This window comes from Hevea brasiliensis, chromosome 10 (genome assembly GCF_030052815.1).
Source record: "Hevea brasiliensis isolate MT/VB/25A 57/8 chromosome 10, ASM3005281v1, whole genome shotgun sequence".
NCBI lineage: Eukaryota > Viridiplantae > Streptophyta > Magnoliopsida > Malpighiales > Euphorbiaceae > Hevea > Hevea brasiliensis.
The window spans coordinates 91,063,833-91,089,996 of record NC_079502.1 but is presented as its reverse complement, the minus strand read 5'-3'; the positions used below and the strand labels follow the sequence as shown (position 1 = coordinate 91,089,996).

Below are 26,164 nucleotides of genomic sequence, written 5' to 3'. Positions count from 1 at the left end.
AGTCGAACACTTACCCAGCATAACCATAAAACCTTTCACTCATTTGTGGGAATAGTAAATATGAGGTAAGATATTCTTTCGAATATACACTGAATTTTTAAGTTTTTAGTAAGTTATAAAAGTTGCTCGCACATTGCAGCGGATTAATAAATTATTATTTTTTTAAATAATAATTAATAATAAAATATTAAAATTATTATTATTCCTTTTTTAGTAAGAGTGTCAGTCCACAAAATGCTTTCTTTATACTTTTACCACATATAGGAATGATAACGGATTAAGTATTTATGAATATCTAATTTGACAAGTCGAGTTTAAAGAATAATACCTATAACGGTTTTAATTTTTACATATTAAATATTCATTATCTAAACATATTTATATAAATAAATAATTAAATATGAAATATATTTTTTTATAATAATATTTATAAATTTCTATATATTATATTTTAAATACATAAAATTTAAATATTTTATAGAATTATTAGATTTTTAAAATGTAAATTATTAATAAAAAATATTTTTTATTAATATTATTAATTAAAATATATAAAATTAAATGAGTTTTGATTTTTTTTAGTAATATCGGTAAATTTTAACTGAGTTTGGAATTGGTTCAAATAGTAAGAATATCAATGAAATTTAAGTTCTGATAGAATAATTTTTTTGGATATCTTACCTGTTGTCCCAAAGAAAGTGACCAAGAGGGGGGTGAATTAGACACTTCAGGTAATTTTTTCAGTCCTTGCTCAAGACTTAATGAAAAATTATGGCTTTACACTTCTATGTATATGTATAACTCAGTTTCTAAGATGTAATTCAAGTGATCAAACAAATTATGCACAAATAGCAGCTCATATACAAAATAATTATTTAATATCAAGTGTATCTTCTCACATAAAAATCAGAAATTGCAAGTTTAGTTGTTCAAGCTCAGTATTAACTCAATAAAACAAATTCTCAACACATTCAATATATGATCAGAGAAATAAAGTGCTGAAAATTAAAGAGTTAAGGGAAGAAGAGAATCAAACATAATGTTTATAGTGGTTCGGGTCTCTTAGCCTACATCCACTCTTCCCAAAGTCCCACTTTGAGAGTCACTTCACTATTTGATTTTTTCGACAAGCAAGATTCAAAGTCTTTACAATCTCAGCAAGCTTCCCAGGTGCTTGAGAACCTTTACAACGTCTTTGCTTCCCACAAAAGACCACAAGCTTCACAAGGTGCTTGAAAACCTTCCACAAGTGTGTCCTCACACTTACACAACTTTAGATAGGTTTTGGTGCAGAAGAAATCACTCTCAATAACTCTCAGATACAAAATTTAATGCTAAAAGATTGAGAGAGAAGATTTGCCACTCAAGCTCAAGAGTATTTGAATGAAAGCTTTAAAAATACCACAATAAATTCACAATGAATAAGAGTACTTTCATTAGTTAGAATTGTAGTAAATGATGCCTTTTATAGGTGTTTTTCATTGCCAAAAACGTCTTTTGGAGAGTGTGTCTAACGTCTCTTTAATTTTCAAAAAACTAGCCATTATTACTTTGAAAGTCGTGCAACAAAGTTGTGTCAAGTCAGATAATGAAAATAGTTAACTAAAATTTTCACCGGTTAACTAGTTTTGTAAGACAGAGAATTTTAAACAACAAAACTAGTTAACTAATTTTCACAACGGGTTAACTAATTTCGCTACTGTCTGACTTAAATTTTGAAAATTTGAGTTTTTGAAGGAAGGTTGTAAAAATTATTTTGACCATTCAATAACCTTAAAAATGATATAAAAATACTTTCTAAACTCTTGAATCTAAAAACAAAATTGATTTTAGGTCTTAAATGGCATAATCTCTCCAATTTTGTACAATGGACCTAAGAACTCAATTTCTATCTTATTTCTTCATGGACTTTAATTCATCTTGTGTTATGCAAGATGATAATCTCCTTTTATATCAGTCATGTCAATAAAATAGTCCTTCCATCAATGTCTTTGCATATCATGACCTATAAAATCACTTCAAATAATTATGCACAAAGGGTTAATGTATATTTCATTAAGTTTTGTTATCATCAAAATCAAGCTCATTATAGCTTACAGGGCCTACAATCTCCCCCTTTTTGATGATATCAAAACTTAATGAATCTATGAAGATCATAAAAATTCAATTGTATAACTATTTACATATGTCATGTATGCAAGAACTTGCTTTGAGACAAGCTCCCCCTATATGTATGCACCCAATCATTCAAAATGCAATAAAGTTGAGAAGCTACAAAATGTCTCCCCCTAAATATGATATTCAAAGCATTTTAAAGATAACAATATAAGTAACATGTTAAACAATTTCCAAGATTAATTCATCCAAGATCAATTTAATCATCATATATAATTTATATCAACCATAAGTCAATCATAAAAGATCATCATCATATCTTCAATAACTTTCCAAACTAAGTGCAAAATATCTATATCAAAATATGAACCATATAACCATTGAACAAAATTAGTTAACTAAAAATGTACCCAATTAACTAAAAACATTCTGTCAGTTGAAATATTTTCCTATCTTCTCCCAATTTCTCCCATCTTCTCCTAATTTCTCCCCCTTTTTAACATCAACAAAAAGATAGACATTCTCCTATTTTATCCTATTTTCTCCCCTTTTTGAAAAATAGACAAAAAGACAATTTTGAAATCTCAAGGTTTATCTTTACTACTAAGGATTCTGCCACTTCTCCTAAGGTGAGTAGGATCAACAGGTTTGGCTTGTTTCTTCTTCTTTGGGGGTTCTTTTTTAGGTATGGTTACTTGGATTTTTGGAGGAATGGGTAGTACTGATTTTCTGGCTTGTGTTTTGATTCTTCTATGGCCATATTGCATGGGTAAAGAGATGGTTGATTCAGGGACTGGTTGAGAGGCAGTAGGAACAGGGTTTGGTTGATCAGAGGATGGGTCTTGTGACTGCTCTTCTTTCTTCTTACCAGCATCTTCCTTCTCCTCTTCTTGTCTTGAACCATTTCTGCCTTCACTTTTTTCGTTTTCACTGCTGCTGTTGCTTTTAGTATGAGATGAGGAGGATTCTCTTGATTTTTCTTTGTCGGGTTCTTGTTCTGTTTCTGATGCCTCTTCTGCAGATTCTTCCTTCTCATCATTTTTCTCTACTTCTTCAACCTCAGCTAGCTTACTTTCTTCTTTTTCCCTTTTCAGCAGCTTCTACATGCTCTTCTTCTTCTAATTCCACTTCAAAAATTTTTACTCCACTTGGTCCAATAGCCTTTGCATTGCTAGGACCAGCAGTACCCTGTGGGTAGCTTCCAAAATCTCCAAACTTCCCAAAAGATTCACCAAACAGCATTTGAGCCATCTTCTTCATGAACTATTCTTGTCTATCCAATCTATTAATCAACATATCCATCTTTGCATTTTGCTCAGCCATAATTCCCTTCTGCAATTCATGAGATTTTTCTAAAATACTCAAGGTCAATCCACTCATTTCTTTGATTTTCTTCATCATGTCCAGATTTGCTTTACTTATTTTCATAAAATCTGACATTTTCAGCTTCATTTTCTTTTTCTTCTTAGAGCTTTCCCCTTCATCTATCTTAGAACTTCTCTCTTTCAACTTGCTTATTGGGATGTCTGATTCTGTTTCAGAATTTGATTCTGATTTAGATTCAATCTCAATCTCAGTCTCTTCTTCTTGCTTTTTCTCTTCTTTCTTACTCCTTTTCCTACCATCATCAGTCTTGAATATCTCCTTAATGGGAATAGGATTGCTAAACTTCATTTCTTTGCTCAGATCAACTCCCATAGCTTGAAATACAAGAGTCAAAGGCATAGCATATGGCAATCTTCTATGCTTAATTGACTTAGCAATCACTTTGAAAATAAAAAATGGCAAATTGAATATGATTTTATTAACCAAGTGCCACATAATGCATAAATCAGGGTTATTTGCATATGAATGACTACCACTTCTAGGATTGAGCAAATATCGAATGAAGGATTGCATAATCCTAAAATTTTGAGGCACTAAACTAATATTGGTCATTTCATTTTCAGGTGTACCCTTTGGAAAAATTGACAATTGAAATGCCTACTCATCATATCCTTCAAGCTTCCTAGTATCTTTGAAGGTTCCAATCCTATTTCCATCATTCGGTAGGTTCAAAACAGAGGCTAAGAAATCTACATCAATAATCTGACTTTTCTTCTTAACTTTCACACTAAAACTTTCTCCTTTAACACCTTCTTTCATACTCCCATAAAATTCTTGAATTAAATAAGGATAATAATATTCATTCAATTCAGAAAATTTCATCCAGCCTTGAAAAGTAAATAAATCTTCAAATTCATAAGGCAAATCAGAAAATGAATCCCATTTAATGTACCTTGGCTCGAGAATATTCTGTTGCACAAAGGGTTTCGAAGCAGGGCCCTTCTCTATTTTTTTCTTTTTCTCAGAAGGCTCTGACCCAGCAATACCCTTTCCCTTTCTTTTTCTTGCTCGTTCTGTCACTGTCTCTGTTTCGTCATCACCGTTCTCAACTTTAGTTTCTTCTTCTCTTTCCTTTTTGGATTTGCCAGTGGCTTTTATAGCATCACCCATGAATTTTCGAGGTTTGGTAGCCATTTATTTTACCCTTGCCATCGATTCTTGGAGAATTTCAGTGAGAAGTAGCGGCTTGAGAAAGAACAGGATTTTGCCGTTTAGGGATTTTGAGAAGGAGAATTGGGGATATTTGGTTTTGAGAGAAGTTTAGGTTTCTAAGAGAGTGGAGAATTAGTTTGCAGCAGGAAATGAGGGAGTTTTTTGAGAGATTGATTGAAATGATATGTAGCAGTTACCAAAAAAAAATTCAAATTTTGAAACTATGTCAGTTTATCATGGAGAACCAGGAATCTTTTTTTGCCCAAACCCAATTTTACCCTTTAAAGATATAAAAAGAGCTTAACTGTGCCTAGGGGCATATTTGTCAAAATAAATTATAAAGAAAGCGAAAATACCCGTTAGAAAGAAAGTAATTTTAAAACTGGCGCATTTTCTCAAATGTACACAGAAGCAAAATTAGTTAACTAATTTTGAAACCCAGTTAGCTAAATTTTATACAGGTATAAAACTAGACAACTGCAGTGAGAAAGTAGTTAACTAAAAACACATATACGCAGAATATAGCACTAGCAACATATTTTAACCAAATTATGCACCAAATTCATATCAAATGCAACAAATATCATTTAATAGCTTCACTCATGCCAAGTTCCATTCTAATCCTACAAAAGTTTTCCTCATTTAAGGGTTTTGTAAAAATGTCTGCAAGTTGTTGTTCTGTAGAAATAAACTCTAACTCAATGTCACCATTTTGAACATGATCTCTAATAAAGTGATGTCTAATTTTTATATGCATTGATCTAGAGTGTTGGACTGGATTTTTAGTTAGGTTGATGGCACTAGTGTTATTGCACCTCATAGGAACATGATCAACCTTTATACCAAAATCTTCTAATTGTTGCTTCATCCTTAGAATTTGAGCAACACAACTTCCTGCAGCAATGTATTTTACTTCAACAGTAGAAAAGGCTACAGAAGTTTGTTTCTTACTATGCCAACACACTAAGGCATGACCTAGGAATTGGCAAGTACCCAAAGTACTCTTTCTATCCAATCTACTTTCAGCAAAGTCAGAATCACTATATCTAACTAGATCAAATGTGTCGCATTTAGGATACCATAAACCAATTGAGTGTGTGCCAATGAGGTATTTGAAAATCCTTTTAACAGTAATTAGATGAGATTCCTTAGGACATGATTGAAACCGAGCAACACAAACACACACTAAAATGAATGTCAGGTCTAGATGCAGTTAACTATAAAAGTGAGCCAATCATGCCTCTAAATAGCTTTTGATCAATATCTTTACCTTTTTCATCCTTTTCCAAATTGATGGTGGAGCTCATAGGAGTTCCAATACTCTTCAAATCATCCATCTTGAATTTCTTTAGCATATTGTCACGACCCAACCTATGGGCCGGACCAGCACTAGGACCTGGGCCAGCCTAAAGCCCCCGAGGCCCGTAGTAAGCCTATCTATTCCTCAACCCAACTCTAAGGCCCATTGGGCCCAATTTCAAGAATTCAACCGGACAGAGTCCGGCCATAAAGTGGACCTTTCAACGGGGAGTTTTTTACTCACCCGACCTGTAAACACAATATATAATCAATTGGGGAGCTCAGCTCACCCTCCACATACTCAATATCATAAAAATAAATGGGAGCTCAGCTCCCTCATCCAGTCCATCAAACATGCATATAATAATATGTTTACAGGTCCAACATGATAATTATATTACAGACCCAAATTAAATAAATACTTCTAACACATGCGAAAATTCTAGGAGTTAATAAAATTACACAAACATTAATAAACAACCTACGAAGGAGAAAAGCAGGTTAACCACAATAAAAATTTTCCTGTAGCCTGAAAAATAATGAATAGGAGTGAGCGTTCGACTCAGAGAGTAAAATATCAATTTTAACTATAATCTCTATAACTATCTAAAGCTAATGCACCCTGTAGAGTGAAATGTAACATCAGTAATATTTTCACATCATAACAGCAAAAAGGTAATTTGGAGCACTCACACACCCGATAATATCAAACAATACATATATGGAAGCTGATCCCCTATACAGCTCTCTTAATCCAACCTGTGCCAGCGAAGAACTCAGCTCGGACTTCCACTTAAATAACCAAATCGGGGTCCTAGCGAAGAACTCAAGCCGTGTCTACCCCGAAGGACCGGGTCCCAACGAAGATCTCAAGCCGTGTCTACCCGTCCTATCCATAGTCAACACCACATCACACGCACGCCAACACACGCACACTGCTCCAAATTACCACAACAACATCCATGGCACTTTAACAGTTGTGAATGCAAAATAAAACGTGCCTCGAGTTTAACTACATAGATACATACATATAAGTGATGCATGGGCATGCTTAAATATATAATAATATTGAAATTACAATTAAAATTAATATTTTACTCACAGACTTGACAACAGTCACTGTGGCGGCTGGGCGGAGGAAGAAGACTGTCCCGGCTCACCTGACAATTTTATTACAATTGTTTAATATAATTGACTCAATACAACCAAGAAAAGACCAAATACGTCCTAAGTCGTGCCGAAAATCCGGCAGAGTCTCCCCTATACCTAGGACCTACCCAACCTCCAAATGGGTTTAAAACACACTTCTATATCCACCAACCATACATCCACAACTCAATCATATTACACAGCCCCTCCTGGGCCCATCCAAACAGTCATCAATCACAATATGTAAAATTACAGTTTAATCCTTATAATTGACCCTTTTTGCAAAAACCACCCAAATAAACTCTAAAAATTCTAAAACTTTGCCTCGCGGGCCTTAGCAATATTACTAGGCTAATGCAAAAAGAATCATAATTTTCTGAGCTAGCACAAATATTTTATGAATTTTTAATTCCATTTAAGCACTAAAAAATTACGAAAAAGCAAGGTTCAGGTTTATCTATGCCGATTCCAACTCCGGGGACGCGCTCGAGACATCTGACAATGGTGGGGTAGCCAAAATCTCGATCTGATTCCAAGACTTTTTCGGTAGCCGATCTGTCTGGCCGGAAATTCACAGATCTGGACAACTGTCGAATTTCTGTAAATTGAAGATACCTACACGAAGCCTACAACACGGGGGTTAGTACATAAATTTTACAAAATTTTCTAAGCTCATTTAATGCTTGGAAAAATACTACGAAGTTCCGTGAGACCCATTGAAAAACGGTGTCAGAAAATTTCGAAATTTATATTGCCGTGAAGCTCTCGATGAGTAGAGCGCTTTGGTACTCTCGGTTTTCTCGTGGGGTTCACGGTTTGTGAGAAATCTAGCCTAAAAATTAAAATGGGCTAAAACTTCCCGGACAAAAATTGGACAAACCGCTCGATGGATTTTGGTGTTCTTTGTGTCTATGGAAAGCTCTCGAGGTGTAGATGTTGTTTGACATAAGACCCGACCCAATCGGTGGCCGAATCGGTTGAATTTCTGCCGGAAAGTCGAAACGACTCTTGCTGGTCGTGTGGCTTCGTGCGTGTTTTCCCGGCGTTCCAGGCGGCAGCCGGCAATGGGGGGAGGCTGGGGTGGGGCGCTGGCGAGGTGGGGTGGCTGGGGAGGAGGCGGCTCGGCCTAGGGGTGAGGGAGGAGAGAGAAAACGGGAGAGAGAGGAACGATGGTCAGGACGCGCGTGGAAGAGAAGAAGAAGAAAAGAAAGGCCGGTCCGATCCGATCGGTCCGATCCGGTCTGGTTCGATTCGGCCGGTCCGATTCAGGATACAAAATTTTAAATTTTCACTCTACCTTGGGACCGAAAACGAGGCCCAAAAAAATTTCAAAAAAATTCTAGAAAACTCAAAAAAATTCGTAGACTCCAAATATATTTTTAATTTTGCCACGTGGTCTTTAAATTAATTTTTAAAAATCATCAAAGTTTTTATTTTTGGAAAATCGAACTCGATTTCTAAAATCCGAAAAATTTTAAATAATTTCCTAAAATTCAAGTAAAATAAAATATCAATATTTACCCAAAAATAATAAATTTAAAAATTAGGGGTGTTACACATATCTTTGATGTACTTGGATTGGATTGATTAATGAAGATGCCACCATTGAGTTGCTTAATTTGTAGTCCAAGGAAAAAGGTAAGTTCACCCATCATGCTTATCTCAAATTCATTTTGCATCATCTTAGAGAAGCTTTTGCATAGAGAAGCATTAGTAGCACCAAAAATAATGTCATCAACATAAATTTGAACAATAAACATATCATGTTTGTGTGTTTTTGTGAAGAGTATGTTGTCTACTTTTCCTCTTTGGAAATCATTATCTAAAAGAAACTTACTAAGCCTCTCATACCAAGCTCTAGGGGCTTGCTTCAATCCATATAAGGCCTTAGTGAGTTTATATATATGATTAGGAAATTCATAGTTTTCAAAACTTGGTGGTTATTCAACATAAACTTTTTCATCAATATAACCATTCAAGAATGCACTCTTAACATCCATTTGATATAGCATAAAATTTTTATAACATGCAAATGCACACAACATTCTAATAGCTTCAATTCTAGCAACCGGAACAAAAGTCTCATCAAAATCAATATCTTCTTCTTGATTATATCCTTGAGCTACTAATCTAGCCTTATTTCTAATAACATGCCCTTTATCATCCATCTTATTCCTAAAAACCCACTTAGTACCAATGATAGAATGATTTTTAGGCCTAGGAACAAGTTTTCATACTTTATTTCTCTCAAATTGATTGAGTTCTTCTTGTATAGCAAGAATCCAACTCTCATCACTTTGAGCTTCATCATAAGACTTTGGTTCAAGTTGAGAAACAAATGCAACATTACCAAAGTATTTTCGAAGTTGAGCTCTTGTCATCATCATTTGTGAAGGGCTATCAATTATGTCCTCCTTTGGATGATCTCTATGATATCTCCATTCTTGAGGTAGGTCATCATGATGTGGTTCATCAATTTGGAGTTCTTCAATATTGGGCAATACTTCTTGATCACCTTCTTGATCTTTCTCATTAGCATTTTCATTGACAACATCATTCCCAATTATACTTTGGGGCTCAATAGGTTGACTTTGTTGCTTTTGAGTCTCATCCCTTTTTCTTCTAAAAATTTTACCTAGTTCATCATCATCACAAACAATCTTTCTTTCCAAGAAGTTGTTAGTTTCATCAAATACAATATGAATAGTTTCCTCAGCTAACAAAGTTCTCCTATTAAAGACTCTATAAGCTTTGCTATGCATTGAATATCCTAGAAAAATACCTTCATCTAATTTTACATTAAACTTTTTGAGGTTATCCTTCTTGTTGTTCAAAATATAACACTTACAACCAAATGCACGAAAGTAAGAAATATTAGGCTTCCTCTCTTTCCATAATTCATAAGAGGTTTTCTTTAAGATTGGCCTAATCATTGCTCTATTCAAGATATAGCAAGCAATGTTTATGGCTTCTGCTCAAAAATATTTTGGAAGATTGTGTTCACTAAGCATTGTTCTTGCCATCTCTTGTAAAGTTCTATTTTTCCTCTCTACAAATCCATTTTGTTGTGGGGTTCTAGGAGCTGAAAAGTCATGAAAAATGCCATTATTTGAACAAAATTCATCAAAAGATTGGTTTTCAAACTCTCTTCCATGATCACTTCTAATGGAGGAAATGGTTAAACCTTTTTCACTTTGTACTTTCTTACAAAAAGATATAAATACACTAAAAGTTTCATCCTTATGTGCAAGAAAATATGTCCATGTATACCTAGTGTAATCATCTACTATGACTAAAGTATATGCTTTACCACCAAGATTTATAGGTGTAATAGGACCAAACAAATCAAGATGTAATAACTCAAGAGGTCTAGATGTTGAAACAACATTTTTTGATTTGAAAGAAACTTTGGTTTGTTTCCCAAGAGAACAAGGCTTGCAAACATGATCTTTTTCAAAGTTAATTTTTGGCAAACCTTTAACAAGATCATATCTTAAAAGTTTTGAAATCACATGCATACTAGCATGACCAAGTCTTCCATGCCACAACCAACTATCTTCTTCAAGAGATACAAAATATCTTTCATTTCCATTTTTAATAACATTCAAATCAAGCAAATAAACATTTTCACTTTTAGGTGCAATGAATAATGTATGATCATTATGCAAACTTCTAATCTCATAATGTGTAGAATTAAAAATAACTTTATAACCTTTATCACATAGTTGACTTACACTAAGAAGATTGAATTTCAAACCTTCAACCAATGCGACATCTTTTATGCTTGGATTTTTCCCAATAGAGCCACTTCCAATGATGTAAGCTTTGCCTTTGTCATCAAATCTCATATGTCCACCACTTTTCAAGGTAAGGTTTGAGAATTTTTCTTTGTCTCCAGTCATGTGTCTTGAGCAAGCACTATCAACATGCCATTGTTCACACTCTTGCTTTTTTTCTAAGACAAACCTGAAATTAATTGACTATTTCTTAGGTACCCAAGCAAGTTTGGGTCCTTAGGGGTTAGAGACATTAGGAGTTGTTCCTTTAGGTACCCAAATCCTTTTTACTTTTGAAGAACCTTTCCTTATAGGAAAACGACTAACCATATGACCATTTTGGTTACAATAGAAGCAAATAACATTTGGTAATGACTGAGATGAAGCTTTCACAAAGAAATTTTTGTATTTTCCATAGTGCATGAATCCATCATAACTAAGACCAGATTTTTGATTTGATAATCTTTGAGAACCAAGTAAAGTATCAAGAATTTGTGTGCCTTTTGTGAATATAGCTAAATCATTTGTCAAAGATTCTACCTTAGTTTCTAAAATCCTGTTTCTCTCAATGAGTTTTTCACAAGCAGTTTTTGAATCTTCTAACTCCTTATTCAACTCATCAAACAAGAGCATTTGATTTTTATAAAACTTATTTTCTTGTACAATAATGCTCATAGAATCATTTTCAGATCTTAAGGAAGTAATTTCTTTGTTTAAAGCAGAACATTTTTTCTTATAAACTTTGTATTCTTTATATAATTTAGCAAATGCATCTTCATAATCTGCAATACTAAGAGAGTCATAATTATTTACCTCAGTGTAGATTTCTCTTTGTTGGGAGCTTTCTGGTTTATCCTCTTCTAGAGCCATGAGACAAATGTGTGCAACCTCCTTGTCACTAGAGTTATCACTTGAGGAATCATCACTGTCCATCCAGCCAGCAACCAAAGCTTTTTTGCTTTTGTCCTTTGAATTCTTCTTTTTTAGTTTAGGACAATTTGGCTTGATATGGCTAGGTTTGTTGCATTCAAAGCATTTAATCTCACTTTGATCCTTGCTTGTTTCACCTTTGGGAGAATACTTCTTTAGGAATTTCTTATATTTCGAACCTCCCTTTTTGAATGCTTTCTTGAATCTTCTTATAATCATGGCAAGATCATCTTCATCACTTGAACTATTGGAGCTGTCACTTGAGGCAGCCTTAAAAGCTATAGTTTTCCTTAATTCATCCTCTTGGCTTGACTTTAAGGCAATTCCTCTCTTTTTCTTTTCATCATCTATATTGCTCTTGCTCTTGTCATAAAGCATTTCATGAGCAATAAGAGAACCAATCAACTCATCATAAGTGAATTTGGAGAAATCTTTGGTGTCAAAGATCACTGTCACTTTTGTTTCCCATGATTTAGGTAGTGACCTCAAGACTTTCTTGACTAACTCCTCTTCAGTGATTCTTTTTCAAGAGCTTTGAGAACATTCACCAGATTAGTAAATCTTGTGCTCATTTATGAAATGGTTTCTCCAGGTTTCATCTCAAATAGTTCATATTCCCAAATAAGCTTATTTGGTTTTGATTCCTTCACTTGATTAGTCCCTTCATATGTGACTTCAAGTTTATCCCACACTTCTTTTGCAGATGTATAACCTGAAATACGATTATACTCAGTTGCATCAAGTGCACAATGAAGAATGTTTAAGGCTTTAGCATTTGAAGAAACTTTCTTCCAATCAAGTTCATTATATTCATCTTCTAGTTTTTCTTTATAACCATCAGCATGCAATTCTTATGGAATTTCATGACCTTTAACAATTCTTTGCCATGCTTCAATATCAATAGATTGAATAAAGTTTCTCATCCTAACTTTTCAGAAAGAATAATTAGAACTATTAAACAAAGGTGGTCTAGTGATAGAGTGTCCTTCATCTAAAGGTGCAGGGATACCAGCTGTGTTAGATGTGCCAGCCATTGTAGGATCTCTCTAAGGTGTTTAAACCTCAAGCAAGAGAGACAAGCTCTGATACCAATTTGTTATCCCAAAGAAAGCGACCAAGAGGGGGGTGAATTAGACACTGTAATTTTTCAGTCCTTGCTCAAGACTTAATGAAAAATTGTGGCTTTGCACTTCTATGTATATGTATAACTCAGTTTCTAAGATGTAATTCAAGTGATCAAACAGATTATGCACAAATAGCAGATCATACACAAAATAATTACTTAATATCAAGTGTATCTTCTCACATAAAAATCAGAAATTGCAAGTTTAGTTGTTCAAGCTCAGTATTAACTCAATAAAACAAATTCTCAACACTTTCAATATATAATCAGAGAAATAAAGTGCTGAAAATTAAAGAGTTAAGGTCAAACACAATGTTTACAGTGGTTCGACTCTTTTAACCTACATTCACTCTTCCCAAAGTCCCACTTTGAGAGTCACTCCACTATTTAATCTTTTCAACAGGCAAGATTCAAAGCCTTTACAATCTCAGTAAGCTTCTCAAGTGCTTAAGAACCTTTACAACGTCTTTGCTTCCCACAAAAGACCACAAGCTTCACAAGGTGCTTGAAAATCTCCCACAAGCTTCACAAGGTGCTTGAAAACCTTCTACAAGTGTGCCCTCACACTTACACAACTTTAGATAGGTTTTGGTGTAGAAGAAATCACTCTCAATAACTCTCAGATACAGAATTTAATGCTAAAAGATTGAGAGAGAAGATTTCCCACTTAAGCTCAAGAGTATTTGAATGAAAGCTTTAAAAATACCACAATAAATTCACAATGAATAAGAGCACTTTCATTAGTTTTATAGTAAATGATGCCTTTTATTGGTGCTTTTCATTGCAAAAAATGTCTGCTGGAGAGTGTATCTAACGACTCTTTAATTTTCAAAAACTAGCCGTTATTACTTTGAAAGTCATGCAGCAGAGTTGTGTCAGGTCAGATCATGAAAATAGTTAACTAAAATTTTCACCGGTTAACTAGTTTTGTAAGACAGAGAATTTTAGACAATAAAACTAGTTAACTAATTTCGCTACTGTTTGACTTAAATTTTAAAAATTTGAGTTTTTGAAGGAGGGTTGTAAAAATTATTTTGACCATTCAAAAACCTTAGAAATGATATAAAAATACTTTCTAAACTCTTGAATCTAAAAAAAAATTGATTTTAGGTCTTAAATGACATAATCTCTCAAATCTTGTACAATAGATCAAAAAACTCAATTTCTATCCTAGATCTTCATGGACTTTGATTCGTCTTGTGTTATACAATATGATAATCTCCTTTTATATCAGCCATGTCAATAAAATAGTCCTTCTATCTAAGTCTTTGCATATTATGATCTATAAAATCACTTCAAATACTTATGCACAAAGGGTTAATGTATATTTCATTAAGTTTTATTATCATCAAAATCAAACTCATTATAACTTACAGGGCCTACGTTACCCATTACCATTCCTAATTACACATTCCGCCCTTTTGAAACACTTTTGCTTTTTCTTATTTTTTAATTTTATTTTTTATACTGTTTAGCTTTTATCTTGCTTTTTTATCTTTTGCTTTTTTTTTTTTCATATAATTAAACTTATTCAATATTTGCATAAAAGATAACACTATTTAAATATTTTTCATACAATTCAAATAAAATATAATTAAATTATAAATCCAATATAAAAAATATTTTTATTTTTTCATTAATAAATATTTTAGTAATATTAAATTATAAATACAATTTTTTAGTGAATAATAAATCAGAAATAATTTATAATATTATTATTAAAATAAATAATACAAATTATAGTATTGCAATATTAATTTCATTTTATTGCAATCAATTTCACTTTATACTTATCAAAACTCAAATTTGAGTTCTATTCCGAAAACAATATCATAAAAAATTTATTAGGTGTTTTTTCCCCTCAATTTTCTTATTTCAATTGACTAAACTTTCCAATTTTTACGTTTTATATTTTTTGGCAAGATTTAATTTTAATTTTTTTTCTAATTTAATTATTCTTAATATAATATAATAATTATAATGAATATTGGAATTGAGACTTTTTTTTATAAAAAATTATATATAATTAGTTACTTTAATCTATTAATTTATAAAATTATAACACTATAATTTTTTTATCAAATTATTTTATTTATCAATAATATTATAAAACATTAATAATAAAAAATTATACCCGCAGCACCACGTGACATTGTAGCTTGTTTCAAGAAGTCGTGGTTGATGCTAGAAAGAAACGACCAAACTAATCGAGATAGGCAAGTTTCAGCTCATGGTTCTATGGGGAGCAACGGCAAGGCCCCATCATCCTAAACCCAATTCAAAACTGGCGCTCCTTCTCTATAGCCAGCTGCGCCCTGCACACTCTCTACCATTTCCATTCCAGGTTTCTTTGAACTGACCAACATCTCGTATACCTTAAACTGTTTTTTAGCTATCTCTGATCTTAAAAGTCCACCCAAATGCACCAAAATACTTATGAACTTGGCTCCATGAATGGAGCACTCACCACTTGCTGATCCTTCAAGATGAGAAAATCAACGACCATTATTCACCCAGGTGAGTCCTCGATCCTCCTCCACCTCCACCTTGATCAACCCTTTTCTAAAAAGAACCATTTCCTTCTCCTCAGTCGCCCCTCTTCCGGTAGACCCTGACCCACCTGATATCTCCTCCCAGCTTCTCTTTATTCTCTCCCATCCAAGTTGGCAAACATCCCGCCCTTCGCAGCCTACTTCCGAGCATCTCTCCATCCCATGTATCCTCTCTTTTCAGAAGTAATCCAAATCTTGATCCCCAAATCGCCCTCAAGTTTTTCCAATTTGTAGCTCCAAAACCTGGGTTTAAACATAGCGTCCAATCCCATTCCCTGCTTTTAGACATTTTGATTGGGAATAAGTTTTTTGGTGTGTCTGTGAAAATCCGTATTTCCATGATTAAAGCTTGCATTTCCATTGATGATATTCGGTTCACATTAGATTTTTTAAGGGAAATGAATAGAGATGATAATGAACATAAGTTTAAGCTCAGTATTAGGACCTACAATGAACTACTAATGATGTTATCGAGGTTTCTAATGATTGATGAAATGAAGAGAGTTTATGCTGAGTTGCTGAGTGATATGCTTGTGCCCAATATATATACTTTAAACACTATGGTTAATGCGTATTGTAGGATGGGTAATGTAGTTGAGGCTGATTTATATGTGAGTAAGATTTTGCAGGCGGGTTTGAGGCCAGATACCTTTACTTATACTTCTTTGATATTGGGGCATTGCAGGAATAAAGATGTAAATCGTGCATATAGTTTTTTTATGATGATGCCGAAGAAGGGTTGTCGAAGAAATGAGGTTTCATACACAAACCTTATACATGGGCTATGTGAGGCTGGAAGGGTTGATGAAGCTATTAGTTTGTTTAAGAAGATGAAGGAGGGTGATTGTTATCCAACTGTACGTACATATACAGTGATTATAGATGCATTGTTTGAAAATTATAGGAAGTTGGAGGCTATAAATTTGTTTCATGAGATGAGGAACAGCGGTTGTGAGCCAAATGTTCACACTTACACTGTGATGATTGATGCTATGTGTAAAGAAAGAAAGTTTGATGAGAGTAGAAGAATGCTAAGTGAGATGATGGAGAAAGGTTTGGTTCCCAGTGTGACTACATACAATGCTCTGATTGATGGGTATTGCAAGGAGGGGATGATGGAGTCTGCGCAGGAAATTTTGGATTTGATGAACTCAAATAACTGTAGCCCGAATGAGCGTACATACAATGAATTGATATGCGGTTTTTGCAAAAGGAAAAATGTGCACAAAGCAATGTCATTCCTTAGTAAAATGGTCGAGCATAGGCTGAAACCATACCTGGTTACATATAATTCATTAATCCATGGGCAGTGTAAAGTAGGTCATTTAGATATTGCTTATAGGTTGCTTGAAATACAACTCAACTAAGCTTTTATTGCAAAAATTTGGGGTCGGCTACATGGATTTGCTTTCTCCACTCTAAATGATTTTGGGTTAAGTCCTCAGAAATGTGTAATGCTTCTAGGTCATGTTGTACTACTCTCCTCCAAGTCAATTTAGTTCTCACTATTTTTTTCTTTCTATCCTCTAACCTAATGTGCTTTACTTGTCTAACTGGAGCCTCCGTATTTCTACGCTTCACATGACCAAACCACCTCAATCTCCCTTCTCTCAACTTATCTTCAATTGGCACCACTCCTGCATTTCTCTAATGCTCTCATTACGGACTTTATCTAGTCTAGTATGGCCACTCATCCACCTTAACATTCTCATCTCTGCAACTCTTATCTTAGACGCATACGACTCTTTCAGTGCCCAACACTCACTACCATATAACATAGCCGGTCGTATGGCTGTACGGTAAAATTTTCCTTTCAACTTATTGGGAATCTTACAATTACATAAAACTCCCGTGGCACGTCTCCACTTCAACCATCCGGCTTTAATCCTATGACTAACATCTTCCTCACATCCCCCATCTACTTGAAGGACTGAGCCTAGATATTTGAAGTGATTACTTTGGGACAGTACCACTCCATTCAAACTAATTCCTTCCCTATCAACAGTTTAGCCTTCACTGAACTTGCAATGCATGTATTCTGCCTTCGTTCTACTTAACTTAAAATCCTTTGACTCTAGAGCACTTCTCCAAAGCTCTAGCTTTCTATTGACTACTTCTCGTGTCTCATCTATCACTTCCTACATATCCATTCAAATCTCCACCAATGAAAACATTCTCTTCATTCGGTATGCTTTGCATTAAATCATCCATATCTTCCCAAAATCTTTGTTTACTCTCACTGTCTAGTCCTATTTGTGGGGCATAAGCACTAACTATATTTATTGTTTCTCCTTCTAGTACTAGCTTTACTAGTATAATTCTATCTCCTACTCTTTTCACAGCTATTACTGCGTCTTTCAATATCTTGTCTATGATTATGCCTACTCCGTTCTTATTTCTCTCCTTTCTGGTAAACCACAGTTTGTACCCTGAATTATCCACGTCCTTACTTTTCTCTCCTACCCATTTAGTCTCCTGAATGTAAGTAATATTCACCCTTCTCCTTTCCAAGGTACCCACAAGCTCCATTAATTTTTCTGTAAGTAATCTAACATTCCAAGTACCAACCCTGATCCTCCTTATAACCTGCTCTTTCCTAATTGGTCTCTTTCTATAATATCTTCTATTGTTTTCTATGTCTATCTTGTGTTCTGTTCCACTATCTGTTCTACCATCTGTCCTATGGACTAACTTCTTTACCCACACCCGTCCATGATATGAGAACCCTTGCTCACTTAACACCACACCCGGGCGCTGGCATAGCGCTTCGCTTTCAGTGAACGCCCTATACCCTTGCATATTTCTCACTACACCCGGGCTCCGATGTAGCGCGTCGTTAATAGAGGACGCCCCAACGTTTATATCATTTGAATCCATATCATAAGGTGTGACGAAATTTTTACGCTGGTTGTCACCTACCGCAACCCTTCTCTTTTATCCGGGCTTGGGACCGGCTAAACGCAAACTACTTAGGCGGAGTTTTATAGGTTGCTTGAAATGATGAAGGAAAATGGTCTGGTTCCTGACCAGTGGATTTACAGCATTTTTATAGACACTCTATGCAAAATAAGAGGATAGAAGAAGCTGTTGTTTTTTTCAATTCTCTCAAGGATAAAGGCATAAAGGCAAATGAAGTGATTTACACTGCTTTAATTGATGGATACTGCAAAGCTGGAATGATAGACGATGCTGATTCTCTGTTAGAAATAATGCTTACTGAGGGCTGTTTGCCCAACTCATCCACTTATAATGCCCTTATAGATGGGCTGTGCAAAGAGAGGAAAGCGAAAAAAGCGTTGTTATTGTTGGAAAATATGGTACAGAAGGGTCTGAGGGCCACAGTTCCTACATATACAAGTTTTATTGTGGCAATGTTGAAAGAGGGTGATTTTGACCATGCTTATAGGCTTTTTGCTCAAATGATTTCGTTAGGAATCCAACCTGATGTGTTTATTTACACTGCATTTATTCATTCACATTGTGTCACCGGGAACTTAAAAGAGGCAGAGGATATGATAGCTAGGATGGTTGAAAGAGGTGTTACGCCTGATGCACTGACTTACACATTGTTCATTGATGCATATGGATGCTTGGGATTATTACATCAAGCATTTGACGTTCTTAAGCGCATGTTTGACACTGGTTGTGATCCCTCTCATCATACCTATTCTTTTTTAATCAAGCATCTTTCAAAGAAAAAGCTAATAAAGGAAAACAACAATGCTGGAGAACTTGATTTGGTTCCAAATGTCTCCTTCGTAGATGTTGCTGATGTGTGGAAGACCATGGAATTTGAAACTGCTAAGGAGCTTTTTGAGAAATTGCTGGAACATGGTTGTTCACCTAATGCTAACACGTACGGGAAGCTCATTATAGGACTTTGCAAAATGGGGCGCATGGGAGTGGCCCAGAGGTTATTTGACCATATGCATGAACGAGGAATATGTCCCAATGAAGATATTTATAATTCTCTTCTCGACTGTTGCTGTGAACTTGGAGTGTATGGTGATGCGGTGAGACTGGCAGATGCTATGATAGAGTGTGGTCATTTACCACTTCTAGAGTCTTAGAAATCACTTGTATGTGGGCTATATGATAAAGGGAACAAAGAGAAGGCTAAAGCAGTTTTCTGTAATTTGCTTCATTTTGGTTATAATGATGATGAAGTAGCTTGGAAAATTCTCATTGATGGCTTACTTAAGATGGGCCTTGCTGATGTATGCTCTGAATTACTGAGCATCATGGAGAGAGAGGGTGGCCAGATTCATCCACAAACATACAGAATGTTAATTGAAGGACTTGATGGGACTAATTCTTGATATCTTTTCTATTGAAATTGTTTCATTCTGGAGAAAAAGGCCTTTCCGTTCCAAGTTGAATATGGAGGCTAATGTATATAATTGGAATTTCAGATTCTTTTGGCACGCAATCTCCAAATGTATTACCTGGGATTTATCGGTTTTAAGAATCTGTAGTAGCCTACCATAGAGGGAGCATCGATTTTATGGGACAAACTGTTGGATGTAGCAGCAGAACCCCAGTAAACAAAGGAAAGGAAATATTAGATGACTGTCAGCAGGCAAGTGTTCAGTAACCTTCTAAAGTTTCTTTTTTTTTTTCTTCATTTCTTTTACTTGCATAAAATCATATTTCTAAAAGAATACCATAAAAAGAAACTAAATTGGAGGAGTAATTAACTTAATTAGTTTTACCAGCATATATTGAGGCATTGTGTTCTTGGAGTGTTAACACATGCATAAACGATTAATTTAGGCTGCAAATTTTTTATCAGTAAATAAGTAGTGCATTGAGCATTGTTAAATTATTTTCTTTGTTGATTGAATAAAAAGAAAATAAAACAAAAGCACATAATATGTTTTAAGTTTATTTATTAAGTTTTTTACTTTAGAGTTGGTACCATTTGATGGAAACTTTTATTGTTGTTGAGCTGGTTGTTTGCAGTTGCAAACTTGGGCATTTGCAATTTTCATGACTTTGAGTTCTTAGAATTCCATTTGGACATAAACTTTGCTAGACTTTTTATGCATATTGTCAGAACATCTTTGGAAGGGGAAAACTTTTGGAGTATACGGATTTATTATTCAATATGGAATTAGGTTGCGTTGATAGTACACCTGTTTATTTTAGTCAGGGTCTGCAATGAGACACTTTTTGCATTGTGACACCCATGTTTTCCCCTTCGACTAATTATATGAGTTGATAGCAATTTTAACAACAAATGAATTTGGGTTAAAGCTTAGTAGGAGAATTGGTCTTAAACAAGAAGTTGAAGAGATTGGCAATGTTCTTGTTATGTCAAATAGACTTTTGCATTTGTACTATTGAACTCGATCAAGTGTATTTGTAAATTAGTTAATAGGGACACTTTCTATTAGAGATAAAATAAAGTTTTTTTTTTGGAAAAAAACTGCTAGAAAATTAGGTTTTAATGTTGGATGAACAAAAACATCTTTGGCTAATATGAATAATGCTAGCAAATCTCACTTCCAAAATGCTCCAAACATAGCTGTAGTCTAGATCATAGATGCTAGATTCACTCAACCCTTTTGGGATTGGGAATAGCAATTTGGGTTGTGCATTCCAAATTGCAGGACATTTGCATCCCAAATCGCTAGGGGATGCGATTGGGTCGCCAAAATAGAGATTCTAGCGAGAAATGAAAAGAAGAAAGAAAGAAAGCAAAAAGAAAGAATAAAGTTCAGCAAACATGCATATGCGCAACAACATGCAAGCTGCAGTAGGAAGAAGAAGAACATTTCGAAGGATAAAGTGGGGTTTTTGGGCTTACATGTTAGTGGGTTAGGTGGCAGTGTAGTCTTGGTCTTGGGAGTGTAAGTAAGTATTTTTATTAGTCGAAAATTAAATTTTTTTATAAAATATAAACATTACTAACTATTAATCATATTTTTAATTATTTATAACTATATTATTTATAACTAAAGATTGTTTCGTAACGAAAATTTGCTCTTACGATTCCACTATTCAGATCATTGAAAAGGTTGGACACCTTTTCATTATTGCCAAGGCTATTAACAAGAACACCCTTCTCAATGAGCAAGTCCACGTCATCTTCAGTGTTGATCAGTTCATCGATGAATGTAATGTAGTTGCAGATGTAATTAGATCGGTGAAATGCAAGGGTTTAGGGTTCTCCTCTTCTTGATTCTGGCTGGACGACTCCTTTTCTTGTTGATTCTTGGCTGATGACGGATGTTTCTGAGATTGGTAACATCTAAACAGATCAGTGGAGTGCATGGGTTGAGGGTTCTTATTTTCTTCTTGATTCTGGCTGGACTCCTTCTTTTCTTGTTGATTCTGGCCGGACTGTACACTGCGGGAGCATTGAGTGAGCCAAAAACAATATAAACAGGACCAACAATCCCGTGAAACCTCGATTTGTTCTTCTTTTGGAACTTCAATATAATTTGAAAAATATGATTTGGTGAATCTCAAAAAAGTAAGGTAACTTGGGTTACCTTGAAAGGCATGGTTGTAAAGATCTTCAAGGATGAAATACAGTATTTGATTTTCCAGTAAAATCAAATCCTGTTTTATAACATCTCTCCGCCACGGTATACTTACTATGAAATCTTTAGCAATTTTTTCTTCCCAATAGTCCCTAATGAAGAGCTCAATGATGAAGAAAGAATCTTTTAAAATAATTTTCTCAAGCCGATCATCATCTAAATCGAGGTCTTCATAGCATTCTTTGATCTCATTTTTTTTGTTTTTAATGATGTCAAGAAACGTCTGCTGATCCCCCTTATTGTTTTCATCCTTAAGAAAATCTTTTCCATATTCCTCTTTAATCTTTTCCAGAGATTTACACTGGTCAATATTATTTCTACGAAGAGGGCCTATGGAAACTAATTGAGGAGTATAGGCCTCTTCTTTTACCTTTCTGAGTGGTTCTGGTACCTTATAGATGCAACGTACACGCTGTCTGGAAATATCTTCGTCATTGCATGAGGCACTTCCATGGTCATGGCCACTCATCTTTCTCACCTTCATTTTTTTTTTTATCATAAAAGAATAATTTTAATAAAAAAAATTATTGTAAAAAATAAAAAATCCACCACTAACCTAGTGTTAAACAATGTATACTATTTTAACAAAAAGGAAAATAGTAAAGTTGAATTAGATCAGCATTTCTATCCCTTTTATATTATGTCTATAATTATTAAAATCACTCATAAATTTGATTTATCATGAATCAAAATATAAATATATAAGATTTATATATTTAATAAATGAATATCATCATATACTCATTCAGTATCTTAATTTTATTGTGAGTTGCGTTTAAATAAGAAAAGCCCTTCAGTATCTTAATTTTATTGTGAGTTGTGTGTAAATAAGAAAAGCCCTTCAATGGAAAAAACTATCAAAGCCTTAATTGCTAGAGTGCAAGAACATGACAGAATTAAAGTAAATAAAAATTAAAGCAATTGCTAAATTAAGAAACTCTTATCTTTACCTAAAAGAAATGGTTGTCTGGTGGAGACTTGAGACTGCCAAAGTTCTTGGTCTTATATGCCACTACAACTTGCGTTTGTTGCAGCTTACAATTTGCTTTCCCCAAACCTCTGTATTTATAGTTGCCTTCTCCTCTCTCACTCTACCCCGTTTGATATTGAAATTCAGCATTAAAAAAAAAAATATATATATATATATATATATATATATATATATATATATATATATATATATATATATATATATATATTCAATTATATTTTAATAGCGATATATTAAATAGCCTCTCTATGTTACGCCCTCATCATAGGTAGTCCGTACATTTTACCATTTCGACGACTAATGTCTGTTCGGACAGTCATAATGTCTAGAACTACACTTAAACTATAGTGAGAAGGCATAAATTAATGAAATAAATATTAAAAAAAATATAGGAAAAAAAAATTTTGAGAAATAAAATAAAATTTAGAGAATTTATTAATTGGTATAAATAATAAAAATAACCCGAGGACCACTATGAAGGGCATTTTGATCATTTCATCCTTAGAGGTAAATTTTGAACTAAATATTAAATTAAAATTAGGAAATAAAATAATTAACATAAATTAAATTTATGAATTTGAATTTGAAAAATGAAAAGAGAAAGAAGAAGAAAAGAAAATAAAAGAAAGGAAATAGACTTATGACATTTAAAAATAAAAAAATTTTACACATAAATTATCTGATTTAAATGACATTAAAATTTATAATAGACATGATAAAATAAGATAAAGTGTTTCGATACTGAATATGACACTCATCGCTCAACTACACTGTAGACAAATGAGGGGCGTCACACTCTATCTCTTCTATCTCTTGGAGATTGCGAACCACCAGAATGCTTACGTCAAACTTTCTAAAGCTACTTTAATATATATATATATATATATATATATATATATATATTCCGACGTACCAACCAATGAAGCATTTATTATTTTTGTCCCCACAAATTTTTTTTTTCCTTTTAAGTTCTTTTAGATAACATACAAAAATTATCTTACTTAAATTTAAATAATATTATCCAAATTTAAATTTATTTTAAATTTTATTAAAATTTATTAACTATTTAAACTCATTTCAAACTCAATTATTTTCATTTAAAAAAAATAATTTATATAAAAAATTATTTTAACTAATAATTTATATTTTAAAATTTTAATAATTTTATAAAATATTTAAATTTCATTTTATATAAAATAAAATATATAAAAATTTATAAATATTAAAAATATATATTATATTTAATTAAATATTTATGTAAATAAATTCAAGTAATGAATATTCAATATGTAAAATTCAAACTCGATCAAATCCATCGCAAGTATTATTTTTAAAACTCAAATTCGATCCAAACTCGATTATACATTATCCAAACTTATTTTATTAGAGTTCAATCAAATCAAATAATAATAAAAAATTGACCCTTTTTCTTTCCTACTTTGATTCGGTCAAAATCCGAATGATTTCAATATTGAAACAATATTGTGGACAAAAATGTCAAAATCCAAAAAGATTTTTGTGTAGATACTTTTTAATGAACATTATCAAGTCATAATCGATATATATATGGGTGGAAAACTACTTAAATTTGACAAATTTTAATAATCTGATTTAAGTTATTTTGAATATAAAAAAAAACTTTATAATTCTATCTTTTTGGAAATATACTATCTCTATGGTATAAAGAAAAATTTAACCTATCAAATTTTAATAGAGAAACAGGTTGAATTAATAGATTTTATTGATAGAAAATTATTATTCATATTTAAAAATATAAAATCTCTAATTAAAAAAAATGTAATAATTTTTTAATTATCAAATAATCTATTAAATACTGCAAAATATAAAAACAAAACAAAACCTTATTAAGAAAAGAAAACAAGACTCAATAATGAAGAGAGCAAGACTTAATATTGAAAATCAAATCTCAAATCTATTCCTAACAAATCCAAACATAAAAAAATAAAACCTAAATGCATTATAACTGAATATAAATATGAGGCCTATTAAAAAAATTAATTTAAATATTGAAACATATTTCTTTATATAATAATAATATTTCTATTTTATCTTTTTTAATATATACAATATAATATTATATGATTATTTATTACAAAATAAAATATTTTATTACCTTTAAAAATTTTCTTTCTTACACTAGCGATAAAAAATAAGTTGTTATAGCGTTTACACCTATAAGGACTTTCACCTTTCAAAACACTCATGTGTCACATATTAGTATTATAGCTACTAATAAATTCAACAATTTCTTGGCATTATTTATTTATTTATTTCAAATAAAAACAGTGGCCAATAGGAAAGAAGTCATCGTTTCTGTAAATAAATGTAGCATGATTAAAATTAAAGAATGGTCCCCTAAGCCCCAAGTCTAATGTAACAATTTCATTTTTGCCTCCTAATGTAAATAATCCTCATTCTGGGCCACACTACCCTAATAAAAGACTCTATGGTGTAACTCAGTGACGGAGCCAAAAATTTGATTCATGGGGCTCAATTAAAATATATAATTTGTTAATAAGTCACTTACTTAATTATTGATTGAAGAGATTAATTAACTAATGATGATAATTTTATATTGTTAACTATAGAATCATTTCATAACTACAAAACAAAAACATTCAATAAATATAATAATAAAAATAAATGTTTTAATTTAAAAAAAATGATTTGCTAAAAATTAAATAGAATTGCTACTTGTTCAAAAATATAATGAATGATTAATATGGTGAATTACTATATCTAAAATATACTGATGGCCTAATATTAAAAAAATTATCTAATATATCTCTTTTTTTTTCTTTAAATTATGAAAAGTAAATTCAATTAAAATTATAGATTAAACAAAATAAATGACATGGTTAAACTTCTAATACTAGGAAAGAATTTTTTTTCTTTAACTTGAATATGAAGACATTTTAATAAGGAAAAAAAATCTAAAATGGTAATGAGATTGCAAGAAAAAAATTAGTAATGTTTTAAATTGATAAAAAAATAATGAGAGAATTATATTAGATTTTACTTTAATAGTATTGTCTAATAATTTAAATTTTAAAGAATAAAAATTAGTGATTGTGAATTTATTGATAAGAAAAATGATAAAATAAAATTAAAGAACAATACAA

General features: G+C 32.7%; 1 pseudogene; it reads left to right on the top strand.

The window, feature by feature from the left end:
• The first annotated feature begins 15,416 nt into the window (after positions 1-15,416).
• Positions 15,417-19,801, top strand: LOC110632695 (pentatricopeptide repeat-containing protein At5g65560-like; annotated as a pseudogene).
• Positions 19,802-26,164: the final 6,363 nt, after the last annotated feature.